The 6000-nt window shown below is 34.5% G+C and overlaps 1 protein-coding gene across 4 annotated transcripts in view; it reads right to left on the bottom strand.

Annotated features, from left to right (window-relative positions):
* Positions 1 to 6000, bottom strand: part of ATRX (alpha thalassemia/mental retardation syndrome X-linked) — a 295353-nt gene that overhangs the window by 107117 nt on the left and 182236 nt on the right. The window lies entirely within an intron of this gene.

The raw sequence follows: 6000 nt of genomic DNA, 5'->3' as shown, positions 1-6000 counted from the left end.
AAAAAAAAAAAAAAAAGTTGTTAAAATGTCCACACCACCCAAAGCAATCTACAGATTCAAAGCAATCCCTGTGAAATAAATACCAATGATATTCTTCACAGAAATTGAAAAAACTATCCTGAAATTTATAAGGAACCATGAAAGACCCAGAATAGTGAAAGCTATCCTGAGCTAAATGAACAAAACTGGAGGAATCAGATTACATAACTTCAAAGTACACTACAGAACTACTGTAATCAAAACAGCATGGTACTAGCATAAAAAAGACACATAGGCCAATGAAACAGAATAGTAAACCCAGAAACAAGTTCACACACTTACAGTGAATACATACTCTACACAGGTGCCATGGACATGCATCGGGGAAAGGATAGTCTCTTCAGTAAGTGGTGCTGGGAAAATTGGATATCCGTATGCAGAAGAATGAATCTGGACACCTATCTATTGTCATATTCAAATGGATTAAAAACTTAAATCTAATACCTCAAACTATGAAAATACTAAGAGAAACCATTGGTGAAACTCTACAGGACATTGGATGGGGCAAAGATTTCTTGAGTAATACCTCAAAAGCAGAAGCAACCAATGCAAAAAAATGGACAAATGGGATCATATCAAGTTAAAAAGCTTCTGCACAGGAAAGAATACAATCCAACAAAGTGAAGAGACAACCCACAGGATTGGAGAAAGTATCTGCAAACTACCCATCTGACAAGGGATTAATGACCACAATATATAAGGAGCTGAAACAAGTCAAATGGAAAAAAAAAAAAAAAACTCTAACAATCTAATTTAAAAATTGGCAAAAGATCTGAGTAGACATTTCTCAAAAGAAGACATGCAAATGGCAAATAGGTATAAGAAAAGATAATAAGAAAAGGTACTCAACATCATTGGTCATCTGAGAAATGCTAATCAAAATTACAATAAGATATCATCTCACCCATTAAAGTGGCTTTTATCCAAAAGACAGACAAATGCTGGCGAGGAGGTGGAGAAAAAGGAACCCACATACACTGCCGGTGGCAATGTAAATGAGTACAACCACTATGGAGAAAAGTTTGGAGGTTCCTCAAAAAAGCAAAAATAGAGCTATCATATGACACAGCAATCCCACAGCTGGGTATATACTCAGAAGAAAGAAAATCAGTATATCGAAGAGATACTGGCACTCCTATGTTTGTTGCAGCACTGTTTACAACAGCCAAGATTTGGAAGCAACCCAAAGTTTATCAACAGATGAATGAATAAAGAAAATGTGGTAGATGTACACAATGGGGTACTATGCAGCCATAAAAGAGAATGAGATCCTGTGATTTGAAACCACATGAAACAGCAAGAAAGACAAATTTCACATATTCTCACTTATTTTGGGGAGCTAAGATTCTTTTTTTTTTTTTTTTGAGGCATCTCTGTCATAAAGGCTGGAATGTAGTGGCATGATCACAGCTCACTGCAACCTCTGCCTCCCAGATTCAAGCGACTCTCCTGCTTCAGACTCCTGAGTAGCCAGGATTATAGGCACATGCCACCATGACTTTTGCATTTTTTTGTATAGACAGGGTTTCACCATGTTGGCTAGGCTGGTCTCGAACTCCTGACCTTAAGCCATCCACCTGCCCGGGCCTCCCAAAGTGCTGGGATAACAGGCCTGGGATTACAGATGGGAGTCACCATACCCAGCCAGGAGCTAAAATTTAAAACAACTGAACTCACAGAGATAGAAAATAGAACAATAGTTAATAGAGGCTGAGAAGGGCAGTAGGGCAGGGGGAAAGGAGAGATGGTTATTAGGTACAAAAATATAGTTAGGTAGAATGAATAAGAGCTAGTATTTTATAGAACAGGGTGACTACAGGCAACAATAATTTACTGTATACTTTAAAATAAATAAAATATAAATGACTTGTTTGTAACACATTTAAGGATGAATGCTTGAGATGGATACCTCATTTACCCTGATGTGATTATTATGCATTGTATGGCTGCATTAAAATATCTCATGTACCCCATAAATGTATACACCTACTATGTACCCACAAAACTTAAAACAATAATTTTTTTCTCTATATAATATCATGTCACTTGCAAATTGAAATAGTTTTACCCCTTCCATGACACTGTGGAATACTTTTAGTTTTCTGGTGTAACTGTCCTGGCCAGAACCTCTAGAAAATGTTAAATATAAGAGGCAAAAGTGACATCTTTGTTTTATTCCTGACCTTAGGAGAAAGTCATTGAGTTTTACATTTCAATTAAATTCCTCTTAATAGCGTAAGACACACATCCAAAGACAAAAACTACTTAGCTGGAAGATATGTCAGAATATACCAACTTAATGCAGCAGTTAAAACGATCAGGAATACGGAAGAGATCTTAAGAGACGTGGTTGATGGAGTAAGAAGAGCTGATAAATGTCATATCAAAACAGAGAGAAAGGGATAGAGCCAAATTTGAAGACGTAATTTAATACATAATACACATTATAGACACAATTCTACTAATTTGAAAATATTAGAGTGAACACTAAAAAGTATTTTGTGGCATTATCTTTTTGATCACTTTGCTATGCATTTTCATACACATCCTTTTTATTTCACAGAAATGGGTACTATTTCATCTTTATTACATAATATACTTATTCTATATATTCCTAATTATTAACACACAATATTCCATGTTATAATATTTAATGTATCTTCCTGCATGGTATTAGATTATGGTGATATACCATAATATAAACTATCCCCAACAGTTGAGGATTTGAGTTAATTTCCAATTTTTTGTTATTATAAATAATGCCACAACAGGTAACAGCTCACTTTAGGTCACAAGCTGGATAATATAATTCCAGCCATTAAAAAATATATATATATACACACACACAGTATATAAACACAATGTATATGTATTGTGTGTTTATGTAGTGTGTGCTTATGACATTTAAGTGTCACACATACATTTTAAAAACTGGAAAGCAAGATATCAAATATTAAATAAGTAGCGGTTCCAAATTATAGTTTATGAGATTATAGGTAGTTTTTATTGTATCAGTGCCTTTCAATATTTCACATATATTTCACAATGAACACACATTGCTATTTCTGCAGCCAGAAAACTAAGCTTTGAAACAAACCCTGAGATTAACATCCTTTAATATAAATCTCTGCATACATTTCTGACCATTTCCTTTGGAAAAAAGCTTACAATTGAAATTAATTTTGAGGTCCCTTTCCAAATTACTGTCCAATTTATGCTACCATCAAGAGGGCCCATTTCTCTGTAGCCTCAACAACACTTAGTATCATTTTATCTTTGCCAGTTTAGGAGTGTTCTGCGTTTAATGGTGATTCTGACAGTACAACCACATTTGGAAATTACTATTATACATTATTTTCGCAGCTTGAAGTACACTATTCCAATGTTAGTCATAATATTTTTAAACACTAAATTTAACTTAATTTTTTTTTAAACTTATTGAAATAGCTAGATGAGGCTGAGCATGGTGGCTCACACCTGTAATCCCAGCACTTTGGGAGGCTGAGATGGGATATTACTTGGGCTCAGTAGTTCAAGATGAGCCTGGGCAACATAGCAAGACCCCATCTCTCTATATAAAAAATGTTTAAATAAACATTTTTAATTAAAAGAAATAAAATTTTAAAAAATAGCTAGAAGAGAGAATTTTGAATGTTCTCATCACAAAGCAATGACAATTAAAAGAAATAAAATTTTAAAACATAGCTAGAAGAATTTTGAATGTTCTCACCACAAAGCAATGACAAGTATTTGAAGTGACAGATATACTAAATTACCCTAATTTTATCATTACACAATGTATACATGTATCAAAATATCACTCTGGGCCCATTAATATGTACAATTAATGTGTCAATTAAAAACAAAATGAAACTTTAAAGTATTTTTCTGATTATGGAAGTTTTACATATATGTATATTTCTTGGATTTTATAATTTTGCAGAAATGTACATAACAAGTAAAATACAAAAGAATTAATATTTCCACCACTTAGAGAAAATCACCAAAGTTAACACTTCAGTGTTAATTTCTCCACGTTCCCCTTGTCTAGTTCACTCATCTCAGGTCTCAGCTCACCCCTTACCAAAGAAAAAAATTTGGAGCAATGATTCTTAAGCTGATGGTCCATCAGAATCATCTGTAGGGCTCATAAAAATGCAGATGCATGGGCCCTACTCCAGACCTTTTGAATCAGTCTCTAAAGAGTGGCACTGGGGTCCATGTATTTTTAGAGACAAAAGCATATTACTGTGCTCCGTTTGGGGGTACTTCTTAAATTATGGTAAAATATACATTTAAAAAATTTACTGTTTTAAATGAGAACACATGGACACAGGGAGGGGCACATCACATACTGGGGCCTATCGGGGGGTTGGGAGCAAGGGGAGGAAGACCATTAGGACAAAAATCTAATGCATGTGGGGCTTAAAACCTACATGACAGCTTGATAGGTGCAGCAAACCACCATGGCACATGTATACTTATGTAACAAACCTGCACGTTCTGCACATGTATCCCAGAACTTAAAGTAAAATAAAAATAAAATAAAATAAAAAATTTACTATTTAATCAGTTTTTAAGTACACAATTCAGTGGCATTAAGTATAATCACAATGTTGTACAAAAATCATCACTCTCTATTTCTAGAACTTTTTCATCATTCCAAACAGACACTTAGTACCCATTAACAGTAACTTCCCACACCCTTCATCCCCCAGAACCTCGTAACCACGATTCTACTTTCTACTCATAGAGTTTGACTACTCTAGGTACCTTTAAGCAGAATTATACAGTATTTGCCTTTTTGTGTCTGATTTCTTTCACTTAGCATTAATGTCTTCAAGCTTCATCTATGTGGTAGCAAATGTCGGAATTTCCCTCCTTTATGAGGCTGAGTAATATTCCACTGAAGTATGTCCATACTACATTTTGTTTATCCATTCATCCATCAGTGGACATTTGGGCTGCTTCCACCTTTTTTTTGCCATTATGAATGATGCAACTATAAACATAAGTGTCTCAGTATCTGTTTGAGTTCCTGCTTTCAATTCTTTTGGGTGTACTTATAAGTGGAACTATTAGATCGAATGGTATATATTTAACTTTCTGAGTTACTACTACAACGTTTTTCCACATCTGACATTCCTACTAGCAATGTACAGGGTTCCACTTTCTCCACATCCTCTTAAGCACTTATTTTCCTTTTTTTTTTTTTCATAATGGCCACAATGGGTGTGAAATGGTATCTCACTGTAGTTTTGATTTGCATTCCTCTAATGAGGAGATATGCTGAGCATTGTATATCTTCTTTAGAGAAATTTCTATTCAAATCTTTTGCTTCTTTTTGAAACAGACTGTTTCTTTGTTGTTGAGTTGCAGGAATTCTTTACATACAGTTGACCCCTGTCCACCAAAGGTTTAAACCACATGGGTCCACTTATACACAGATTTTGTTTCAACCAAATGTTGATTGAAAATACAGTATTCACAGAATGTCAAACCCATGTTTGACTTTTCATATATGCAGGTTCTGTGGGATTTGTGTATGAGCAAATTTTGGTATACACAGGCAGGTCCTAGAACCAATCCCCCACATATACCACGGGAAAACTATATTCTGCATGTGAATCCCTTATCAGATATATGTTTTGCAATATTTTCTCACATTCCATGGGCTATCTTTTCCTGTGTTCTACTTTTTGCACAGTTGTCAAAATAAGACAGCGTGTGGATTTTAAGTCTAAAGCCAGACTAATATTTAGTTATTAAAAAACTAAGTATCCACATGCTTATAAAACCTTAAGTGTTTACTGAATTGCAGAGACTTACATGTTATTATAAACTTCTGATACCTGACAATAAAAGGCAAACCACAGAATTACACTGAAAAAAAGAGAACTAAGAAAAATTAAGAGGATTTTAGATTTCCTCAATATTCTTTAACAGCCAGTCTCTTAGGAC

Source organism: Colobus angolensis, unplaced genomic scaffold (assembly GCF_000951035.1).
Source record: "Colobus angolensis palliatus isolate OR3802 unplaced genomic scaffold, Cang.pa_1.0 Scaffold265, whole genome shotgun sequence".
NCBI classification, from domain to species: Eukaryota; Metazoa; Chordata; class Mammalia; order Primates; family Cercopithecidae; genus Colobus; species Colobus angolensis.
The sequence above is the reverse complement of the archived record's forward strand: the minus strand, read 5'-3'. Positions and strand labels throughout refer to the sequence as shown.